Below are 23,647 nucleotides of genomic sequence, written 5' to 3'. Positions count from 1 at the left end.
CTAGCCAGTTCCTAAGCATGTAAGAAATGCCATGGGAATGAATGTAATGACTGTTATCTTTGAAGTTAGACACGTATTAATTTGGTGGATCAAGACAATGCAGACAAAGAAAAGCACCTTTGAAATAGAGACTATGTTTTCTATTATGGGTATTACATTATCAGCATTAACAGCATACAACAGGTGGCTTGGATAATTTTTTATTAGGAAACGAGAGGACAATTTCTCGTAGTAGTTACAGCATGAGTTTTGGCTATAGAAACAGAATTGGCCTTTTTGTAAGTAGAAGGTAACTATAACTTGTGCTGGAATCGCTAAGTTGTTTGTTGCCTGTGTTTCTACTTTGAGTATTCTAGTCTTTTAAAAAGCTTATCAATTATATTTCATGGGCTCCTTGTTTTTAATACTTTAAGAGCTCTTGTAATATCTCTTAAGGATTCTATAACTGTCTTTTTGAAAAATACCAGAAAATTGTGCAATGTTATGATCAGAGGCTGAAACCATTCAATTAAAAAAATTTCCTTACATATTCTGCAAGATAGTTGCCTTAAACCATTAACATGTCTTGTTTTAGTGAGCTCCAGGATCTGAGCTTTGGAAAAGATACCACCCGATAGCATTATTAGAAACCCACAGATACCGGTTTCAGTGGGGAACCACTTCATCCTTCAACAGTCTGCCTTGCCTCCATAGGACTTGATAGGAGAGGATGTAAGGCATATTCCTCTGGTTGAAATGTTTGGAAGGAAGTCTAAACAATGTCTTAAAGTTGAATCGCTTGAAATACTGAGTCAAAGGTACCTGAAGGTTTGTTATCAGCGTAAGTTTTGTCACTAGAATTATGTGGTATGGGACAAGATTTCTGGAAAACGAGGTTCACTATTCTTGCAGTTGATGAAGTGCTAAGGAATGGGAGCATAGAGAGCAGGGACTACAGAAATTGCTTTCATAGTGCCCCTGGCTTTTACTGAGTAACTTTTATTGAGTAACAATGGGAAATATGTTTCTCTAGGCTGTGGGCACAAGCAGATTAGGCAGAGGAGTCAATGGGCATGTACTGTGCCCAAAACCATGCTAATTTAAGTAATTGCTTATTTTACCTTTGCTGAAGTTCATGCCTGACTTTTGGTTTTATTTTACTTCAGTTAGCTTTTGCCGAAATGTGAGATATATAAACTCATCTTCTGTGAACTTCAGTCAGTCCTTAAAATGATGACCACTATTCAGTAAAATTCACATTTTGGGACCATGAAGGTTACTCTCGGACAAATAATGATAACAAAAATTGGGAAATAAGAAAGGAAGATCAGTGGAAAGGCGGCAGAGAAATAGTTTTACTTTTGTTTTTGATGGTGAAAAAAATGTCCTGTATGAAGAACTTAGTTCTTTTCGGATTAGAATTTATCCTCTTAGAACAGCCACTGAAATACTGAAAGGGCCATTTTGAAAGGATATCGTGAGTTGGGGGTCCCCGCTATCAGACCCTTGGGCACATTTTGTATAGGAAACGGGCCACACACACAGATAGGTATGTGACCCACAAAATGGCGTCTATTAAAACAAGGTGTCAGTTTATATAGAGGGGTACATAGAAGGGTCTTGCACAAGGGTGGGATTCTTGCCAGGGGCACCGAATCCTGAGGGTCAGAGATAAGGGAAAATGGAGGGATTGGCCGCAGGGATATGTCCAGCCGTATAGGGAGATTTGGGAGTTAGGGAAGGAAGGGAGGGAATGGTGAGGGGCACAGATAGAGGGGTCCTGCAGGGGTCTGTGGAAGCGGCGTCTTATCGCTGGATCTCAGGCACTTCCTGCAGTTGCAGCTGTCAAAGCACTTCTAGATCGATTTCTTCCTCTAAGATTTCTTTGCAGCCCCTCTGCATCTCTCTCCATTCTCTGTAGGCCGCCATTGCTCCACCCCTGACAAAAGGACATCCTGAAAATAATTAGTATCCTTTGCATTTCTTCAATAACTTTAAACCCAGGCAATTTCTGTTTATATTCCTGTTTAAAAAAGAGCAATTTTCTTTCTGATGCATTGAAAACATCCTTTCATTTTGACCATGGTGAAAAGCCACTTTTATAACATAATTATGACTCTGTATGAAGGCTTGTTTCTGGAAATCAATTAAAGAGAAAGAACCAGCAACCCCTGTAAACTCATTACAATAAAGATGGAATTATTACGGACATGATAGGATATCGTAGTGTAGGTCCAGGAGAAAGGTTGAAAAGCATTCAGTTTTTAGATGCAAGTAGAAATGTCACCAAAAAAGTCTATCTGCTCACATTTGTATTGAGAATCTAGGAAGAATACCAGGGAGGAGGAACTGTTGCACAAGGAGGCTCAGCTACAGGAATACAGCTCTGTGGTAAAGTCAGACCAATTAATTCTTTAAAGCTTTCACCGGGGCCCATCAAAGGTGATTGCAAGGTGGGCAGTAGCCTGAGAAATGGAAAATATATTGCCACTTAACTGTTAATACTTTAAAGTCAAACTATATATAAACATGTTGAATGACAAGGAGAAGAAAAACAACCAAACAGACTTTTTTTAAGGAAGACCCTCTATTTGTGCATTTCTCATTTATTCTGCATTTTGGACATTTGATATGTTTTTTGATGTATGCACATTTTGGGATGTTCAGACACAGTTTCAGTTGTAATATGCTGCTAATAATGGTCCTCTCCTTCTGTACCTATTCCCTTCTTGTTTTGACCTTTCACAGGTGTTTTTTCCCTGGCCGATCAGACTGCTTTACTGATATGTAAAGCACCTTTCTGTTGTCTTATGGTTTTCTACAATCTGCTATTTTCTATCCAATAAGTGTGCTACAGTAATATATCTGACTTCCTGGTATGGAACGCTGATAAGGTCACTCTGGGACTTTGTAGAACAAAGTGATGTACAAAAATAGCAAAATATATTTTTGTATTACATCTATAGTCTGGTTCTGGTACAAAGGTATCTGTAGTTCACAGTCCACTCCCTAAACCATGGCTTATTAAATGCCTTAACTGATAGGTAATAACCATCTCAAAGGAAGGACAGAAGTCCAAGTTTAAGAATATGTCCCAAGGCTCAAAGTAGTAATTTGTTCTGTGTCAGATGGAGCTCATCTTTAAGGCGTTACTGAATTATGACCATTTTGGTTGGTTTGATGTGCATTTAGACTGTCTGAGCTGCCCTTTTTGAAGGTTGCATTTGTTACGGGGCCTTCAGGCCACTTCTAGTATTAACTAACAGATTATGACACCCGATGGAGTTCATTTCATTTAAAACAATAAAGCATGCAAAAAGTTGTCTAACTCTCTTATGAAACTGGTAAATCTGTGTTTTACACAGGCTCTTGGGCATTTTGTTTTGCAAAGGAGTTGTCCCGTTTTACTAACCTCGCCTGCGTGAAATTGTTAACGTAGTATAAGGGGTATTATAGATAAAGATATTAAAACTTATTCCTTCCCAATATTTTTCATACCAAGTATTCTTTTTTTCACCTTAGGGAACCCAGAAGATTAATCTCATGAATGCAGTCCAGGGTCATACATTTTTTTGGCATGCCAATAAAAAACATTGTTTTCTAGGAGGTATGTAGGCATGGAGCAAGGTTGTTGGCTTGCTCTTTTTATTTTTCTCCTAATTAGATTGCTTTTGAATGTAATATTGTAGAAGAGCTGTATGTAATATTGCAAAAGAGAGGAGAAACAAATCAGCCAGTGTTGAACTGTCCTAAAATTCCTAGCCATTGAGAAGAGGGGCAAGATAAAGCTTGTTTATACCAGATGCAATGTTTTCCTAAATTAGAAGAGGTAGAGAAGTACTGTCTTAGCTTTTTATCAGTTTAAGGCACTGAAAAAGAGTCCCAAGAAGATCCGTGTTCTAGAAACAAAGTTTTAAGTTTATAAAGTCACTTTGACAATCAGCTGCTTTGTGCTGATGTTCTGCTGCAGTGCTGTATTTGCAGAATACTGGTGGTATTATCTGTGCTGCACAAGACACAAATATAAAGGGAATTTCTGCTCCAGTGAACTCCTATTCCAGAAAGCAGACACAAAGAAGGGCTCAACTTGCTGTGCATCCCAGAGAAAGGAGACGATGGTAGATATAATTTCATGTCATTAAATAATTTCTGGAAGGCTTCCCTTTCTGCTTTTAGTTTTTAGTGGTTGACAGGGTTGGCAGCTGCAGTTTACAAAATATTTGGCAGCGTCTGGAGGCTTTTCAAATGGTTTCAATAATCTTTGGCAGAGAACAGAAGAGGGTTCACTTTTTCTGGAACAAGTTATAGCTTCTTACTTTTGATAGTTTGTTACTTCTCACAGTCACATTGAAATCAGTGAGGATTTCCTTGCCTGATGACTCATATTATTTTGCTGTAGTGTCGGTTCTTTAGACATTGAGGACATCTTGCAATTCAGTGCCCAGATTGTCTGAAAGTTGAAGGACAAACGTTTCACTGAAAGAAGTCAGACTCTTTTTTTCTGCTTGTACAGAAATTGTACTTTCACTGCTTTTGACAAATTATAGGATTATGACAACTACAGGCTTGTGACTACTCTTTGTTTGCTGTAGGGTTGGTAGTAGGAATGATGGGAGATAAATATAAGCTTGAAGGACAAAGATGTGCAACACTCTGCCTGAAATGGCCATTGGTTATCTGTCTAGATTGCTGGTAAAAAATAATGCAGCTTCATAAAGATGAGCTCTTGGGAAAAAAAGCCTGTGATATGGGGGTACTGAATCTCTCTGAAGAGGGATGGATAGGAAGAGTCAGGGTGGACAATTTTTTCTCTAAGGTTTTTATTGAGTATAAAATTATTGAAACAGACTTAGTTAAAATCTACACTATAAAACTGACAATCTTTAAATGAGCCACTGAATAAAAACCTCAGTTGTTTTGTATTTCATTGATGAAGAACTCGGGATCTTAATGGGGCTGTTAAAATTCAGCGAGCAAATTTCTGCTTGTTGGGTGTGATTGTTGCTTGAAGTGTCTAATCACAGAAGACAGAAGATAAGATCTAAAAAGAAAGCCCACGTGGGAACAGTAGGGGTTTACTTGTAATTTGAATGGACATTCCTCACTCTTCTGTTCTCCAGCAAACTGAAATTACCAGAAATTAGGTACTCGGGAAAGAGCTAACAGGCTGGGAAAAGCTGCAGCCCACAAGGAAACAGAATGTGATCTCTAAACAGAATTGAGAAAAACTCTGTTCAGAAAGAAGGTTATAGAATCAACGACATATTTATAAAACACCAATGCATATAGTAGTTAGTTAAAGGGACAGTATTTTTTCTACCAAAGATTATAGAGGCATTTCCCCGAAAGTTTTCTGGTGTATATAAATTTTTTGACGCATCAGCATGCCCACAATAGGTAATTCTAACAGCTTCACACTGTGTGGTGACAAAAGTTCCCTTATAGTTCATAGAAGCACACAAAAGGGTGGGAAATTGCTTAAAATAGAAAATGTTGTATCAGTAGTTTAATAGAAACACTCAAAATAAGCATGCTAAAAGAAGCATGATAAGAAACGTTGCAAGAAAAGAAGTGCAGAATTTGGGAACTGGGGATGTAGGTAACACAAAGGTACTCTTTCTGGAAAATGTGCTAGTACCATGAAGGAGACAAATGTTTTCTCAGGGCTTGGTAAATAGTCATATTTGAGAGGTGGGAAGGGGGATGCAGGGAACATTGATTTTCTTTATTGATGGTAGACACTGAAGAGACATTCTCATGGGGGCAAAAAACCGAAAAAACTATTTACTCTCTCTGTTGTTGTGTGGAAGAAAGAGTTCTGTTTTAAAATTTTATTTTTAACTTTTTTTTTTTTTGTATCTACCAGCTCACTGAGAGCTTGACACTTCTCAGTATGCAAACACTAGTAATATGTTTACCTTATTTTACACTGTATTTGTAGTTTATGGCTGTGTTTTGGTGTTACAGGCTATAAGTTTGGCTGACAGGCAGCTCATATCAACCAAGTGCCTGATATGAAAGCAGTAGCTGGGGAAGTCTTGCTTCTGGTGACATTCAGCTTGTTAAACCATTTGGGTTAGTGAGTTGGGAGCTCTGACAGTGAATTTGTACAGGCTTGTGGGATGAGGAGAAGTGGGACCAAGCCATGCAGCTCCAAACAAGACCTGAAAGGCCCCTCATTGTTTTCTCAGAAAAGCACTTATCTGTCTTTTTGATCATTGTAGCAAAAGTAGGAGTCAGTATCATTAACAGCAATAATAATAGCACAATAATAAAAGATTAGAAAGTAAAATATAACGATCCATTGTTGAATCAACCAAATAATATTTTCAGCTTTCCAGTTGCATTGCCATTGTCTCTTTCATGTGTTTGTTCTCTATTGTCGTACAGCTTATTGCCATTTTGGATAAACAGGTTGTGGGGTACAGATCCTGGCTTTTTGGTTGTGACTGCTCTGCAAAAAACTGCTCCAAGAGCATTTGCTAAAAAAAGCTGCACCTGCCTTCAGCTGCAATGAAGTGGTAACTCATCTTCCCTGCTGAAGCATTTAAGACTTGATCTGAAAGATGTGAAAGTGTGTGGTGCTGTGCCATGGCAATAGCTTATGTCTTGTTCAACTATTGGGTTGTGTCATATTCTTAATAATAAATTCAGTAGCTTAGTTATCCAGCCACATAACAGATTTTATTGCTGAAATCCATAAAGGTAAAACCACAGATGGCAAGCTGAATATATTGTAGGTGATAGAATGGAATATTATAACCATTCCTAGAAATCATAACATCAACAATATGGGTGATGAATGTGTTCTGCAATAGTTCAGTTCTGGCTGTCTCTTTTTTAAATTATTTAGGACCAGGCAGAGCCTCCAAAATGCTCTGGTGGTAGCGAGGTTAGAGCATCAACAGCTGATGTTCATAGTTTTTCCACTGAAGGTTATTTGCTATGTTTTATAGGTAGGTGACTACCATGGATGTGACTCCTGCTTTACCTGTTATCTTTGATTTTTGCAAAAGGATAGATGCATTTGCCCAAACAGCATTCTGCTCTGAGCAAGTCAGTGCTCTAGTGGTCTTCTCTTTGTAATCCAGACTGGCAACTGTGTCAAACTTCTTGGCAGTACTTCACAAAGATGGCATTTATGTTTAAGGAAGGTGATGCATTGTGAAAGCTGTCATGTTATATTGTGCTGATGGAGGAGCCAGCTGGAATTACCGAGCTAGAACTCTCTTCAATCATTGTAACCTGTGATTTCTGAACTGAAAAGTGTTTTCTTTTGAAAGCTGGTGAAAATGGATTTTTAGGTACTTTGAGGAAAAGATGATACAAATACTGTAAATATTAACCATTGAATATTTCATACATAGGGAGCTTTGTCTAAATATGTCAACTGTAATAACACTTCAGACTTAATTTTTGTCCAGGAAGATAAACCCATGAAAAAAGATGTAAAAATAACCGAGGTGCATGGTATCTAGCTCAACCAGTTAAATTTCTGACTGACCTGCCTTTTTTTACTGAATGCAACCTAAAATACAATTCTTGGATGAAGAAAAAAGTCTGATTATAGCCTTGTAGCTGGCAGCCTTGTTCTTCAGCCCTTCATTTCCTCTGATTTCAGTTACATTGGTACATATTGAGAGGCCGTATTCAAGGGGCACAGTTGAATATGGTGGTAATGTTTGGTAGGTAATGAGGTAGGTGGGTAACCAATACTAATTTCATAGTGTCTTGCCTGCCTGCAAGTCATGTACGGGTGAGAATTAGATGAGGAAATGGGATTAGGGGCACAATGGGTCTTGCCTTTGACTGTCTATCCTAATGTTTCCTATGTAGTTTTAATGTACTAATGTGCTCTGCAGGTGCAGTTAGGAAGAGGTAAATCCAGACAAGGCCCTCCCTTCAGAAGTGTGAGCTACCTGTGTGAGCAGTGAGTGTGTCAAGAGGTAAATCTTATAGCTGAGTCCTTGGTTTTACAGAGCTCCACTGCAGTGCCATCTCATTTGCTTGCGTTTTTAACTTTCTAGAAGATGTGGTATAGTAATGGGTGGGATTTGCTTACTAATATAATGTCTGTAAGACATACTTTGACCTTATGAGTATTTGGAAAACTATTCAGATGTAGCAGATGAACAAGTAGCCTAGGTGTTTTTTGGTGTGTGAGACTTTTCACTCTTGAAAAAAAAAAAGAGTTCTCAAACATGCTTTCGTTGCAAAGGCCATGTAGGAATAAGACACCTGGAAATGTGTACTTGCAGCCCAGAAAATCAATTACATCCTGAGCTGCACTAAAAGCAGTGTGGCCAGCAGGTCAAAGGAAGTGATTCTGCCCCTCTTCTCTGCTGTGGTGAGACCCCACCTGGAATACTGTGTCCAGCTCTGAAATCTCTAACAAAAGAAGTACATAGACCTACTGGAGTGAGTTCAGAGGAGGCCACAAAGATGGTCTAGGGGCTGGATGACCTCTCCTATGAAAACAGGCTGAGAGAGTTTGGGCTGTTCAGCCTGGAGAAGAGAAGGTTCTGGGGGACTTTAGGGCAGCCTTCCAGTACCTGAAGGAGGCCTACAAAAAAGCTGGAGAGGGATTTTTTACAGGAGCATGTAGTGTGATGGGATAAGTGGAAAAGGTTTCAAACTGAAAGAGAACAGGTTTAGGTTAGATATCAGGAAGAAATTCTTTACTATGAGGGTGGTGAGACACCAGAAGAGGCTTCTCAGAGAAGTTGTAGATGCCCCATCCCTGAAAGTGTTCAAAGCCAGGCTGGATGGAACCCTGATCAACTTGGTCTCATGAAGGTGTCTCTGCCCATGGTGGGGTTGTTGGAAGTAGGTGATCTTTAAGATCCCTTCCAACCCAAACCATTCTATAATTCTATGATTGCAATTTGTTGTTTCTCACACAGTTTATTGACTTAGAGAGGCCCTCAAAGAGCAACCACATGGAAATGCAACCTTGCTCTGTAGTGCTTTGCTTTTGATTATGCCTGGAGCCTCATTCATTGTTCTAAGTCATAAGAATTAAGTCTTGTTTAATATGTACAAGGTCACAATACATCCGCAAAAGCAGTCCCTGTATCAGTCAGTATTCATGTGTTATCATAGATCACAAATTGGTAAAGGTAAGTACATCAGAGAAGGTGAGAACCAGACAGTGAAATGAAGTCAGAGAAGACCAGAATTATGGCTCAAGCTAAATGAAATGTGAGCCAGTTATTTCATGGAGATGTTTCAGCTTTTGGTTATTCTGCTACTTCTCTTATGCAAATTAACTTTGAAAGGGTGGAAGAGGTGACAGCTTCAGGAAGCACTACTATTCATTCACATTTCTTTACCTATGCTTCATGCAGACCCTGGCACCAAGAGGGTGACCTAGTATTTAGCTATATCTAGTTATATTGTTATTCTCTCAAGCCATTAAAAAAAAAAATTAAATCTTAAGTAAGATTCCTTTGAGATTGTGAAAGTGGCTTAGAAATGCAACTTTGAAAATCATCAGTAGCAGACCTCTTTATCTGACTCGTATGCAGTTTCTGTGTGGTGTTTTTGGGCTTTATTTGAACGTGCTAGGATGTGAAATTGGGCTTTGCTTCAGATGTCCAGCAGCAAAAAAATCGCTTAGTGAACTTAATGTCATAGTTTGGAGACGTCAAAGGCAACTGAGTATGTTGCTCTTTCTTATAACCCTATCTATACAGCTGCTGTGCAGCATCTGCTCCTGGTAATTTTTTAAACCAATTCATTTTGCATTTTCAACTCTAGAATCCTGGTGACAGAAAAAACAAATTTACATATAATATAATCAATAAGAATATATTATATATTTCATTAAATTTGTGACTTTATTGTGACTATATATAGTTAAAGAAACATGAGATTGTGATCCTTACATGACATTTATGGGCTTAAAAAAATAATCATCAAATAACAAGCAGTTCACCATAAAAATGTGACCATTAGCTACCTGTTTTTAGCAGCAGCTTACAATCAGTAAAGGAGGACAGAGGCTCACCAGGTGGCTTTGCCATTGCTTTTGCTGCCTAGAGAAGTGTACTGGCTGCTCCCACAGTAGCAGGACTCAAACTCAGTCTACTCACTGTATCACAGGACAAACAGTGAGTGCCAGGATTGAATAACATTGTCCATTCCCCTATGGCGTTGCTTCTTTTCTCTGGTCATTAACTAGGACAATGGCCTAGTCCTGCAGCTCAGTCAGTAATGTCATACTGAATTATTTTAAGAAGTTAATAACTAGAAGTTTCTAATTTATTTTACTTGTGCTTTGTCTTACACAACTTTGACTAAAATGTATGCATTGGTCTTGGATATTACATAATATTTAAATGGTGATACGTTTCTCTTAAAATTACAAAATTTTCCCACATTCCACTGTTTGGAAGTGAGAAGAGAGCTAGAGAAAGAAGGATGGTTTAGATTAAAATTCAGTTTATCGATTAAGCAATTTTCAGTTTGATGTTTTAGATTTGTTATGCAAAGTTCTTAAGCATATTCATCATGGAACTAGAACACTCTAATTACTTTGCTGAAAGCTATTAGGTTGGCATAGTAAATATGAGGCCCTTATTGCAAACTAGAACACCATTTAATGAAATAATCTAAAGCCCAGTGAAATCAGTAACTCAGTACCAGATAAAGTGTCAACTGCAGTAATTTTTTTGAGATTGCAGATGTGTTGTATAATCGGAAATGAAGTTACTGGACTGGCACAAAAAAAATTGTTCCTAAAGTTGAAACACCTACATCAATCATAGAAAGCTTCTCTGTTATAAGAGTAAGAAATCTTGTATTTTATATATATAATGCAATCTAAAGACAAGATGCCACTAATATTCAGGGAATGGGTGTCAACAAATGCCGTCAGTATCTGTACAGGAGGATTTATCTTCCCACTGCGAGCTTATTCTTTCTGAGCATGAATGCCCTTTGGGAGTCTCTCTAGGCTAAGACTGTGGATATTAGTTTCTTGCCTTTTATTTAATATTTCCTGGCTCTTGTTTGTTTGAAAATTTAGTTTCATAGGGACACACTGTATTTTCTTTACTAAGCGTGTTAACCTATAGCGTCTATGAAAACCTGAAGTAATTGTACAGCCTTCTACTTTTGGCTGTCTTGAGAAAAACTGGGACCAGCCTCCTATTTCTACTGATTCCCTTTGTATATGTTCTGTTACAGTCAATTGCTCACCCATCCCATGATGTGTTTATCTAGCTGTGTGCTGGACATTTTGTCCACAAGGATACCATGAGAAACAGGATGAAAAACTTTACTGAAATCCAAAAAGATTATATCAACTGGCTTCCCCTGATCAGCTAGGCAGGTTACCTTATCATAAAAAGAAATCAGTTTTGATAAGCAGGACTTATCTCTCATGAAGCTGTGCTGGCTGTGAAGAATGACTGCGATGTCCTTTAGGTGTTTTGCAATACCTCCCGGGATAATCTTCTCCATAACTTTACCAGGCACTGAAGTGAGTCTGACAGGCCTTTAGTTTCCTTCTTGCCCTTCTTGAAAATCGGGACAACATTCACCCGCTTCCAGCCAGCTGGGACCTTTTGGGTTTGCCAAGACCACTCAATAATCATCCAGAGAGGTTTTGAGATAACGTCAGCCAGCTTTTTGAGGATTCTGGGATGAATTTCATCAGGCTCCTTTGATTTGTAGGGATCCAGCTGGAGCAGCCAGCCTTCTGCCTCATCTGCTTGACATTTTGGAATTGCCTGCTCCTGTGCCCTTAGGAGGTGATGTTTGAAAAGTGACCAGCACCTGCATCACATTAGGTAATGTTTGATTTTGCAGCATTACTGTCCCTTTTGGTTGACTAGACAACCTCTTTAGGTATTGTTAAGAGTAAAATTAAAACAATCATCTGCCTTTTTCCCCCCATTTTCTTCCATGTCTAGCTATTGCAGATACCATTTAATTTTCCAGATTTGTAGGTACTTTGCTACCTGTTGATTTTTCCTTTGCCTTTTTTAATTAATTTTTTTATTTTACTATTTTTGCTAGTTATTATCTTAATATATGTCTTTTCCTATTTTAACACAATTACCAGTTATGTAATGCACATGAAGTGCAGAGAAAACCAAATTATTTTCAAGTATCTATACACTTTAGGTAGACTGACTGATGTACACAAGTTTACCTTCCTCTGAGAGCTGAAGGCATTTGGATTTTGTGTCCAGGTCCAGTGCAAAACAGAGAAAAGAGCCAAGCTATCAGACCCTTTCCTTTTCAAAGGGAGTTGACTCTCACATCCTTATTAATTTGTCCCTAAGCTTCACAATGTCTTCCAGTGTGACATGTACAATTGTACTACTGGCAGTATGCAGACAGAATTTTAATGAAAGGGGTTGTTTTGTTTTGAATATTTTGATGAGCTCAAATGCATCAAGAATGTGCATTTCTGACAGTACGAAGTGGTACAGGACAAAGACCCAGACTTACTCTCTGTCGGAGAGATTTTTAAATGTCTTGGCATTTGATGTGCTTCATTCCACTGTAGAGGAGGAAAAGCTGTAGATTCATTTCTAGTATAAGTGATCTAGCAGTATGCAGAGAGAAGGAGCTGTAAATCCAGGAAAAGTATTAAAGTAGCTATCCCTTTGAATTTAAGAAAAATTTTAACTGAATTCTTTCTGTGTACCTTAATAAATTTGTCAATAGTGCCTTTGTAATATATTTATGTATGGAAAGGTCATTGAGCCACTTAAAATAGTTATTTTGACCTGCCTACAGAACTCCTTATACTTGATTTTGCACAGTAGGTAAAGAAATGAGAATGTCTGACAAATATGGATACATTTTTCAACTTACCATCTTCATGCTGCCAAGATCAATGGTCCTTTCAGAGCTAGTGGTGTTTCTGAACTTTGCTTCAGGAAACAGTTGCATATGATTCCAGCCTCTGAGGGCTGTCATTTTTAACCCTCCTAATCTGCAACTGGCGACAGCTGGATATTGGAGTTTCTTACAAAGAAATCATTGTCTCTTGGCTCTTCATTCTGCGAACTCCTTGAAGCGGTGCTGAACAGCACTTCACAAAAGGTTGGCGAAATCAAACACGAGACTGTGTACATTTATCACAGTTACATAAATCTGAGTAATTATAAAAAGACACATGCTTGCAAGGACTACTGCATGTTAAGGAATCCATAGACACCTAATAATTTGAGCTTTTCTTTACGTGAATCATGTTTAGAATTTGTGGTGCATATTGCTTAGAATACGCTAGATAAGTTTACATTTGATGAAGAAGCAAATTTGTTGTGGTATCTTTGCATGTAATTACTCTCTCAGGTGTATGTTGGTAAATATGGCACCATGTGCTCTGCTGCTTTATTTATAGGATTGCCTTCTATTTCTGTTTATGTTGCTTCCAGATAATTATTTGAGAAATGTAATTGTGCTTATTTTTTTACTTAATTATTTTATTGCTTTGAAGAACTGGTAGTGCACACTCATTTTGCAGGCCTAGGGAATCCCAAATGTTACATTACTGGCAAGCAGTGCTGCTTTGTGCCTGTATGGAGTCATAAGTGAACAACACATGGACCCATAAGAGCTGAAATCTTTTCAAATGGAGGATGTGAGGGGACTCTGGCTGCTGGGAGTAGAGAGAATATCTGTCTGTTTAGTGGTAAAACCTAATGGCCTATGGAGTGGTGTTTCTGAAAGCAAACCTGTAAGTTTCATTTATGTGCATTTAAACTATGTGTAGTCTGAGCTTGATATTTAGGCACTAGGCTGTGTGAATTACATATTTATCTGTGCTTTCCGTGGGATAAATAGGAACATATGGTAAAAGGTGCAGATGCCAGAGTATGAACTTCTTTCATAGTGCAGGGTTACTAGTTTTATTCTCTGTGAGTAGAGGATGAGCAGGTGGGTGAAGTCTGTCACAGTGGTAGACACTGAGCTAGAGTTGACATGAAGTGAGAAACACAGGGTATTAGCATGGTATTTTTGTGATCTACAGCCACATTCATGTTAGTGATTAAATACTGCTCAGCATCAGGTCACTTTATCTGATTGAGTTGTGTTTCTTGAAGAAGAAAGTATTTTCCAACATGAAGCTGAACAGAGGAATAGTTCACCTATTCATAACTCATTTAGTTGTAAACAGAAATTAAGAAATCTCAGTATAGTCAAGGATACTGAAACTGATGTTTTCCTCCAAGAGAAGACCATCACTGATTTGGCCATGTCTGTTGTGAGGGAAAAATCCTGAAGGAACTGGAGAGAATTGCAACTTATCCTGGGTTGTATACTTGTGACTTCTGACGTTTATAGGATCTGGGAGGGATGCTCCTGAAGTGCAAAGACACAGTGGTCCATACTCAATGTAGTGTATTACTGGAACTGTGAATACAGCTGCAGGCACATAAGGAGAGGCTCATTAGTGAAGCAGAGTCAATTTTGGTACTCAGAAAGGAAATGTGTTCCTTCTGCAACCAGTAATTACAAGGTTTTGTCACCTTCATGATCTATGCTATCACAACGACATGCCTGATCTGTAGGACTTCAGGCAGCTTGAATCCTTATGGTATTTTACATTTTTAGGTTATGTATATATTTTTGGAGACTTACTAATTTGTACTTAGACCTTGGTTTCCTTTCGTCCCTCTGAAGCAGATAGGCAGTACCAAAAATAATTCTTTTTTTCCCCCCTCTTTTTTTGTCACTTTTGATGAGATCCTTCAGTTTATCAGACCATTCTTTTCATAAGCACATGTAGGAATTCAAGGTTCGATTTCAGTTTATTTAAAAAAACCCTGAACAAACCAACCAAACAAAAAGGTAATAAAATACATTCTTCAGGATGTAACCTCTCCACCTCAGGGCCCCTTATTTTATCACCTGGGTGAAGACCTAGAGAACAACTGAATTATTTTTAAAAGAAGAACTTGTCTGTCCAAAACAAGAACACATATTCTCGGCCCAAAGCCAGGGTGTATGATTGCCTCTTGGAAATCAGACCAGATACAATCTTTTAATGAGTTTTTACAACTCCATTTTTACCACATTTAAATCTTTTCTTGGTTTATAAATGTAACCTATTGATGTTGTCAAGGATGTCTCCTAAACATTTTGTCCAATTGTTACTCATAATAACTATTGTATAACCTTAACAACCACGTATTTCATAGTTTCTGTAGGTCAGGGCAATTCAGCATGTTATCTGACACCTACTTTGTAGTAATTTCTCTGGATGTAATGTTTGTGACAGAAAGAATTCCAGGTTCTACTGTGAAACTCTGCATAGTGGTAATAGTGCCTAACTGCTTCATGGTGGTGTGCTTCAAAATAGACTGGTTTAAGCAGTGTATAAACTGCTAAAACTGTTCCAGTCTTCATGTTAAGTGAGTGCCATTCAGTGTTTCCTCAATGAGTACTGACTGGGATTCATTAGAGGCAACTTTGTGCAGGGGATTTACATTATTGTACAAGTGATAGATAACAGGTTTGAGTATGGCAGCATGGATTCATACCTATAATGTAAATGAGAAAAATAAATCATAATTAAAGAGTGAAACAATAACGAGCTTATTTCCCTCAGTGGTGTTAAAATTTTGCATGTATATATAGTTAAAATCTATGCAGTTGGTCCCACTGGTTGGTTTTCCATCCACGTACTTTGGCTGATGAGAAATATGTTGGCTGGTGAGGGATTCTTTTGTCTGTCTTGGCATTTCAGTTTGAAATATAACTTCTGTTCCTTTAAGCATTGGGATTTGTGCTCACAGAGCAACTGGATAACACCCACAGAGAAAGCTGATGAAATCTAATCTTGGTGAAAGCTCCTGTCTAATCTCAGTAAAAAAGGGCAACGTAAAGACAAACTCAACAAACCATTGAAACCATATTTGTGAAAGGCAGCCTGTTTTCACACTGAACTGTGGCTCAAATGAAGGGGACATAGGCTGCTCTTGGATAGGTATTTGAGCAACATGATCTAATGAAAGATGGTCTTGCCCCCAACAGGGGGAACGGACTAGATGATTTTTAGAGGTTTGTTCTAACCCAAACCATTCTAGGATTCCGTAATTCATGTTAAATATTTAACATTAATTCTGATCATCTGGTTTTGCATCATTAGCCACTTGGATACTTGATTTGGGCCAGGATTTGGGAGGAGAATTAACCAGAAAATGTAGAAGTTGTATTTTAGTCAGTTGTTGCAACACCAACTGGAAAGCTATCTAGAGAAACTGGGTTGTCAATTCTTATTACTGAAAATGTTTTACCTTTTTTTTATGAAAGTCTTTTCTCTGCACTTTTTCAGTGTTCTATGTCATTCTGTCATATTTACGTAAAAATAATTACATTGAAATATCTTGTTACAGAGTGTCTCTGATATACTGGAGCAGTTTCTGACAAATAAAATGTTTTCCTGTGAGCCAGTGCTCTACAGTTACTCCTTTATATGTGCAGCTTTTTTCAAATTAAGCCAAGAAAATTTCAGTAGCACATTGACACACACACGTACTTTGCTTCTGTATTCATAAGGGCTGCAGTAGACTTGGTTTATTGACAAGGTTTAAAAAAAAACCACACTGACAAGGTTTTTAAAAACATTTGTTGTGCAGTGCTCATGGTCACTGTGGAGATGAGATGTTGTCTGTATTTTGGCTTTGCACTACTCTAAGCTAACCCTCAGTTAATGCTGCAGAATTTTATTTCAGTGGCAATTTATCTCAGCAGATGAGTTGCCCATCCTACTGGAATGGCTTTGCTTGGACTCTTAACTCTTGTATAGGTAATTATCCTTCATTAGCAGTGACTGATACCAGTCACCAATTGTGGAGAATTGGTTACATAGACCTACAAGAGCTGAGTGAGCATGAACTTGGCAAAGTTAGAACACAGCTGGTATAGCTGTGTGCAAGCAAGGTCACGCTGGCCTTGGCAGTAACCGTTATGCAATAACAAGATCTTGCTGTTATCTTGTGGTCACCAGAAGCATGGGAAAAAGAAGTAACTGAGAATCTTCACAAACACAAATTGAGGGCGTTCCTAACCTCTAAGGCTGCTACCAATTGTAGAGCTAAGTTACAGAATATTAATGATCTTATTATATATCCTATATATACTGTGATGTATAATCAAATAAACGCAGCTTGCTGATACTCATATTGAGCGTCCATGCCTCCCGCACTGCGACAACCAATGAATCTGTTTTTCCTCCCACTGAAATAAATGGTAGAGTTTCCCTTAAACACTGATTTTAGAGGAAGGCATCTTTTCAAGACAAGAAACTATCTTGAATTTATGGCTACAGGTTGGCTAAATAAGCATATGCCTAGATCTGCCTTTCATCTGCAAAGTAGGTTTTTGTGTACTCATAAATCATGAGTTGAAGTCTCAAAAAAATTACTGAGTCATTTTGGTTTTACATGTAGAATATTTGTATGTTCTTTTTTAATCTTTTGAGGCTGTTGAGTATGTTCTATTTCTTTCTGCAATGGTGAGGGAGAGAAACATCTTTTAAATAAAAGTTAAAATTCTTAATCTGAAGCTTCGAGAAAAACAACAAATACCATTGGACTTTGTGATACCATAGTAAGACTTGTCAGCATTAGCAATAATAGAGAAAAGTGAGGAAAGGCTGGTTGTGTTGGACAATAGCTCATGTTCTTTGAAGGACAGTACACACCTGAAGTTGGAGGTGGTACACTATGCTATGGACTTATGCAAATAAATTGAAACATTACTTTTGCTGAGGATTATTTGTATTTGCAACACAACTCTGCTTTTGTCCTGATGATGTTTAGCTTTAAACTTTGCCTTCCTGTTAGAGCTTTGAAATTTGTCCAGGGAAGACTTGTGGTAAATTTTGTTGACTTGCAATGGTCACATTCCTTTTCTCCTTTTTTCCTTCTCCTCTTCCAACTCAAAGTAGACTTCTTGCAAATTTGGTTTCCTTTCTGTCAGCGATGACAACTGCTTTGTGCTCAGCTGACTCTCCATGTCTTTGAGGACTTGTGGTTCAGGAATTGTCTCTTCCATTCCCAGGCATGGAAGTGTAGCTGGTGTAGTGTATGAGTCATTTTATTTTTAAACATCCAATTCATTATTGCTGATGCTGTGAGTTTCATTTGTACAACATCTCTTTCAATATATGGACTGATAAACTGCATTGTGCTTTACAATAGGATAGAGATTTGGCTTTTATATCATGGTTGAATGTTGTTCAGAAGTGATTAACTGTTGAACAGCACATGCTGGCTAGCCTAGAAAAGGATGTGATGATCTTCTCTAACCATTCAAGTATTGCAGGTAAGTTCTGTCTACCAAAATAACCTTACACGCCAAAATCCCAAACCTTGCACACTGTGCTTAGAGTTTCACTTCCACACGTCAGTTTGGCAGCCAGTGCTATCTGATTTTGTAAGTATGATGCAATTCTACTAAATAAGATAGGCTTAATTTCTAAATTCAGTGGAATATTAAAATAGTCCCGAGCTAATGCCCTTTCTGAAATTCAGAAAAATCTTTTGACTGTTAGTATATGGATGGTCATTTGGGGAAATGTATGTTCTACTATAGGGCAAAGGAATGCATGTCTCATGGAAGAGTGGGCCGCTTTACGACTTACAGACTGGGTTGTTCTGCAATCGTGGGAATAATAACTCATAAATATGAATTTATTCTTCTTTCATTGTGTCTCTGAGGTAGGAACTTCTGCTTAAAATAAGCCAACATTTTAACTGAGCAACTTTCAGACATTATTTGGATTATACGACGAAAAAGGAGTTAGAATTATGATAATACACACTGTAAAAGAAAGAGAGGCAAACAATGATAAGATACAACTTCACATTTCAGAAGACAGGGTCTGGTTTAGAGAGAGCAATTTCTCTTAAAGGAAGAGAATCCCCAGAGAAGTTACGGGGAGAGTAGTTATTCTGAAACATGAGTCTGAATTAATGAAATAGCTATATTACAAAATATAGGGACATATTTTTAACAAAAGCGTTCTGCCTGTGAAGGAGAAGGGTGCTCTAAGACATTCCTCATTGTGACATGCTTCACTGCTACCTGAATGGCTTTCCTAAAGCTTGTGAGATGTTAATGCATATTGTGAGGTGGATAAGAAAACTTCTTGACTTAAGTGAAACATTGAGCTCCTCTGATCAGGTTGATTATGGTCTGTTTCATCAGATTATGATATACAAATGCAGCAGCTGTTTAAAATTATATTTGTCATGTGCAAAGCAACTGACTTGAGTATACTGAACATACAGTCTCTTCATTAGCAGCTAAAACTCTCAAAGTTTTCTGGAGGGCATATACTGGTTCATCCTGGAAGGGTTCATAATCCTGACTAACCTTTCTACAAGCAATTAAACTGGTATATAAACTTTCTGTGGATTCTTTTTTATGTTTGTAAGCCTAGCTTTCTGTTGAGTGGTGTTCCTCTACAGATTTTATTCTTTGTAAACAGGAATTCTCCACTGAATGTAATGTAAATTGCAAGGGCATGTTCTGTTGTGAAGAACAAGTTGTGAAAATATCTGTCAGAAATAATTACAGTTGATCCTGCTGTCAGGCAGGCATATAGATTAGATAATTTACTGGTGTCTTCTTCAGCAATGTTTTTTATAGCACTGTTACCAGGAATATCAGAATTTAACTCAAAGCAGTGGTAAAATCACTTGTAAGGAAAAAAGGGAAAGGTTATTGATCTTCTGTTCTTGACTTTGCACAGTGGTTTGTGACATGGGCTTCCTCATCCATGACTGTGTACAAAACAGAGTATGGTCCTTTATACTGTTTTTTGAAGATGTAGAGGCTCTTGAATGTACAAATCCTTCTCTATTTTTCATTGTCATCTAAGGGTATCTTAAAGGTCTCAAACAACTGCTTCTTCCTTTTAAAGGTTTTGCTTAAATCAGATGTAGCATACAGTACGAGCCTTTGTAGAAAGCTAAGGACATGTGGAGGTAAATGTGCCATGTGGTGGTCTGAAGTGGATATTTTGCCAAGCTGTGTGTGAAAGTAGCATTTAGGCATCCTGTAGAGTAAGTTAATGGAAGAAGTTGCAAGGCTGTTGGTTGCCATTGTCCTCTGCACCCCCATTCTCTAGATTATATGACCTGCTGCAATTGTCCAGGACAGCAAAGCAAAAGAGAAAGATGTCAATGTGTAGTTGGCAGGACCAGGATAAGGTAAATTCATAAACAGCTCTTGTAATTGGTAGAAATTGAAGTGTCAGTATTATTCTTAGAGTGAACAACAACACATCTTTCTAATGTACTCTTTCCTCACTGATATGCAGCTGCCAAATTTTATTGATTGCTTCTCTTGATTTCTACTCCTGATTATTGCAGCACTGATGTTTTGGGGAGTTTAATTTACCTTTCCTCGGAAAGTTTCTTTATTTCTCCAAATCAGGAATTGTCTTTTCCATGTAAGCCTTCTAGGACTGTGCAGAAAGAAGATCCAGGATGTGGATTCCTTAACCTTGTCTAATGGCACATTTAAGGAATAATGAATTACTTTTTTGCCTTTTGGACTGTTTGCTATCCTAAAGGTCCATAGGAACAGAAATGTTCTCTACCCCTGACAGGTATTGCAGTCTCTGACTACCACAATGCATGGTAGTGACCTCCAGGCTTTTTAATCCAACAGAGTATACCAGTCCATGAAAGTACTGGCCTTAGAAAGGCTGCAGAGGTTTTGAAAGAAAAGAGCTACTTTAATGAGGGAAAATGTACCATTCAGTATTCCTCACTTCTGGTATCTGTACAGTTTCAAATTGGAGCATGGTACAATGGAGCAAATGGTCCCAAAATGAGCTTACTGTCCCAACTCTGACCCAGGCTTCCTTAACCCTGCTTGTCTTTAACTCCTTTGACAGCTATCTTCTCCTGGGACAGAGGTGAAACTTCGACAGACCGCATTTGTTGAGCAGTGCTCCCCAGAATTGCAACTGTCCCCAGGAAAACCTCAGAACAATTATAAGTGTGTCACCTGGACAGAATGTAAAACTTCACCGTCAGACTACCCTATCCCTGGTAAGGCATCTCAGCGCACCTAATAACTGATGAAAACAAGCTTAATAAAAATGAAAATCCCCATAAAAGAAGTGGACTTCTAGGAGATATTACATGTTTGTGAACTGTTTATATTTCACTGTGATGAGTATACTGTAAAAATGCATGCAAAGTAATCAGAGGACAATGAGTACAGGAAAGGAAACACTTTCTAAAGGTGTTTTGTAGTTTGTTGTTTGTAGATGTTGTTTTTAGTCTGCCTTCTCTGAGGGAGAACTGATTGTGATCACAGATTTCATTTATAAAAAATGCCTGTGACTGTTATGACCTAGCAGATTTTGATTTGGTCAGTCAATGAATCTTTGAAATAATACTGGATGAAAATGAGGTGTGCATGACAACCTGGATGGCATGGTGAGGTAGACATGACCTATTTAGTTGTATATCTTACTGTGAAGTTTCACCTCTAAATCTAATTTTAGTATTATTTCTCTTCTGTAAGCACGAATCCTGTGCAATCCTGTGCAGTCCTATGTGAATTCTGTGAATCCTTATGTACATATTTACCTCTATGGTTTAGAGAATATTGCATATGCTGGTATTCCCTTTAGACCTGTATTTAAATTTTTGCAAAATCAAGGTCTCCATACACTTGTAATATTCTTCTCTCTGTAGTATGGATGTGTAGTATTATAAGTAAAATATAATAATAGTGTATATCTTAATATAAAACATGAGTTAGCAGTACTCAGTACAGTGTGACTGTTCTTCATCATCATCATCATCATGGCCAGGCTTTGCGAATGAAGATTTGGGAAGGGCTCTACCCACACTTGCTATAAGCACGCTGATGGCTAAAAAGGCCAATGTGAGGTAGACAAGTCTGGTTGCAGAAGGCACTGCAGAAAGACTTCCCAGGTGATATTGACAAGACGCGATTCTTTCTACCTTGTCTTTTCTCCTCGAGGGTGATCCTGCATGTGTTCTCAAAGGGAGCAGCAGCGTTATAGATGGTGTGTCTCCAGGCCTCCCGATTGGAGGCCAGGGTAGACCAATGGTGATGATCAATATGGCCAAGGCTGAGGGATTGTTTCAGGCAGTCCTTGTATCTCCTCTTTGGGGCTCCTCTCTTGCGGTAGCCAGCGGCAAGTTCCCATAGAGCACGATCTTCGGGAGGCAGTAGTCCTGCATCCTGGAGACGTGCCCTACCCAGCACAGCTTTGTTCTCAGCAGCATGTCCTCAATGCTCGTGACTGTTGCCTGTTCAAGGACAGATGTGTTGGTCACACAGTCAGTCCAGTGGATGTTTAGGATTGTACGGAGGCAGCGCTGATGGAAGCGTTCTAAGAGACGCAAGTGGTGTCGGTAAACGACCCATGATTCAGACCCATATAAAAGAGTAGGACTGTTCTTAGTTCGTATTTAATGCCCATACATTAATAAAAAATGATTAATCATTATAATATGCTAAAACACTAACAAGGACTAAACATAGTTCTGAATGACATTCTGTGTTAAATTAATTTGCTAAGCAATGCTGAGAACAACTGCAGAAAATCACAAAGCATTCTTGTATCTTACATAGCCAGTTTTTTTTTTTTGTCTCACTTGGTGAGCCGTTTTCTTAGTTTAACTTGGCTTTTTGCTTTGTGGTCTGTTTACTTTGATAAACATAGTCAATTGAGTTCACAATAGAATATGACTGGGTAAACTTGGCTTCCTAGGTACTGTTCCTGCTGGAGGTATGACTGTTGGCTGCATGTTAAATGAATGCATGGGAAGTTGGAATAAATGAGGCATTTAAATTCGGACTCAATGATCTTATGCTCTTTTCCAGCATTAATGATACTATGATTCTATTTCCATTTCCAGGTGCCCAGTTTGTCATTTTAAGTAGATCTGCCGTTAAACAATGCTTGGGTGTTGCTGGAGAGGAGATGTTAATGCTGTTGTAGATGTTCTTCCCGGCATTACTTTTGGGTCAACCTGCATGATAGGTTGCAAAGGTGCGAAGCACAGATGCAAAGCCTGTACCAGGGATTCATTTTGGTGAAAGCAGAGTTGTCATGACCGTGCTCAGGTCTGTTCATACCTGTCTATGAGAGGTTAGAGAAGAGATAGGACTTCTCATGAGTCTCTGTTGTGGAAGAATTCATGGCAGCTCAAAATGCAAGACAGACTCAACCTGTGCTTATTAAGACACTTATGTTCTGACTAGATGAGTACAAGAAAAAGTCTTTGTTCCCTTTTCATTTTGTGTCTAGTGAAGTTTTGCTCAGTATCTGGGTTCTCTAACATGTCCAGCACCAAATCAACAACAACAAGAGTCACTGAAATGGTGAAGTTGACAGTTTATGGCTAATAGAGGGAGGATCTAGGCTGAAGCATGCAGGCTCCCTGCCTCCCCAGAAGTCATTTCTTGTACATTTTGGTGGGATGAATGTGTTTAAAAAAAAACAAAAATAGTCCTCTGAGACCATAGTCTTTGTTAGCTAGATGTACAAGGAAGTAATTATTTACGTATTTTAGGTATAGGAAAGAACACTGAAGTTGTCACCATATGTCACTCAGAATATTTTTAAATATGCTGAAGCCGTGTAAATTCTGTCTTAGATCTGAGGATAAATAGTACACAGGAACATCTCCAATATGCT

General features: G+C 38.3%; 1 protein-coding gene across 8 annotated transcripts in view; it reads left to right on the top strand.

The window, feature by feature from the left end:
* Positions 1-23,647, top strand: part of MAPK10 (mitogen-activated protein kinase 10) — a 170,832-nt gene that overhangs the window by 38,890 nt on the left and 108,295 nt on the right. For 4 of the 8 annotated variants that reach the window (XM_050327399.1, XM_050327396.1, XM_050327406.1 and 1 more), the window contains one exon: positions 20,858-21,014. The exons of 2 other annotated variants lie outside the window; for them this stretch is intronic. The gene's annotated coding sequence lies outside the window, so the exon portion shown is untranslated. Of the gene's footprint in view, positions 1-11,658; positions 11,775-20,857; positions 21,015-23,647 lie in introns of all 8 variants that reach the window. 2 more of the 8 variants (XM_050327400.1, XM_050327397.1) reach the window with 1 other exon arrangement.

This window comes from Myiozetetes cayanensis, unplaced genomic scaffold (genome assembly GCF_022539395.1).
Source record: "Myiozetetes cayanensis isolate MyiCay16 unplaced genomic scaffold, myiCay2020 scf33, whole genome shotgun sequence".
In the NCBI taxonomy this organism is placed as follows: Eukaryota; Metazoa; Chordata; class Aves; order Passeriformes; family Tyrannidae; genus Myiozetetes; species Myiozetetes cayanensis.
Note: the sequence above shows the minus strand (reverse complement) of the source record. Positions and strands in the feature narration are given on the sequence as shown.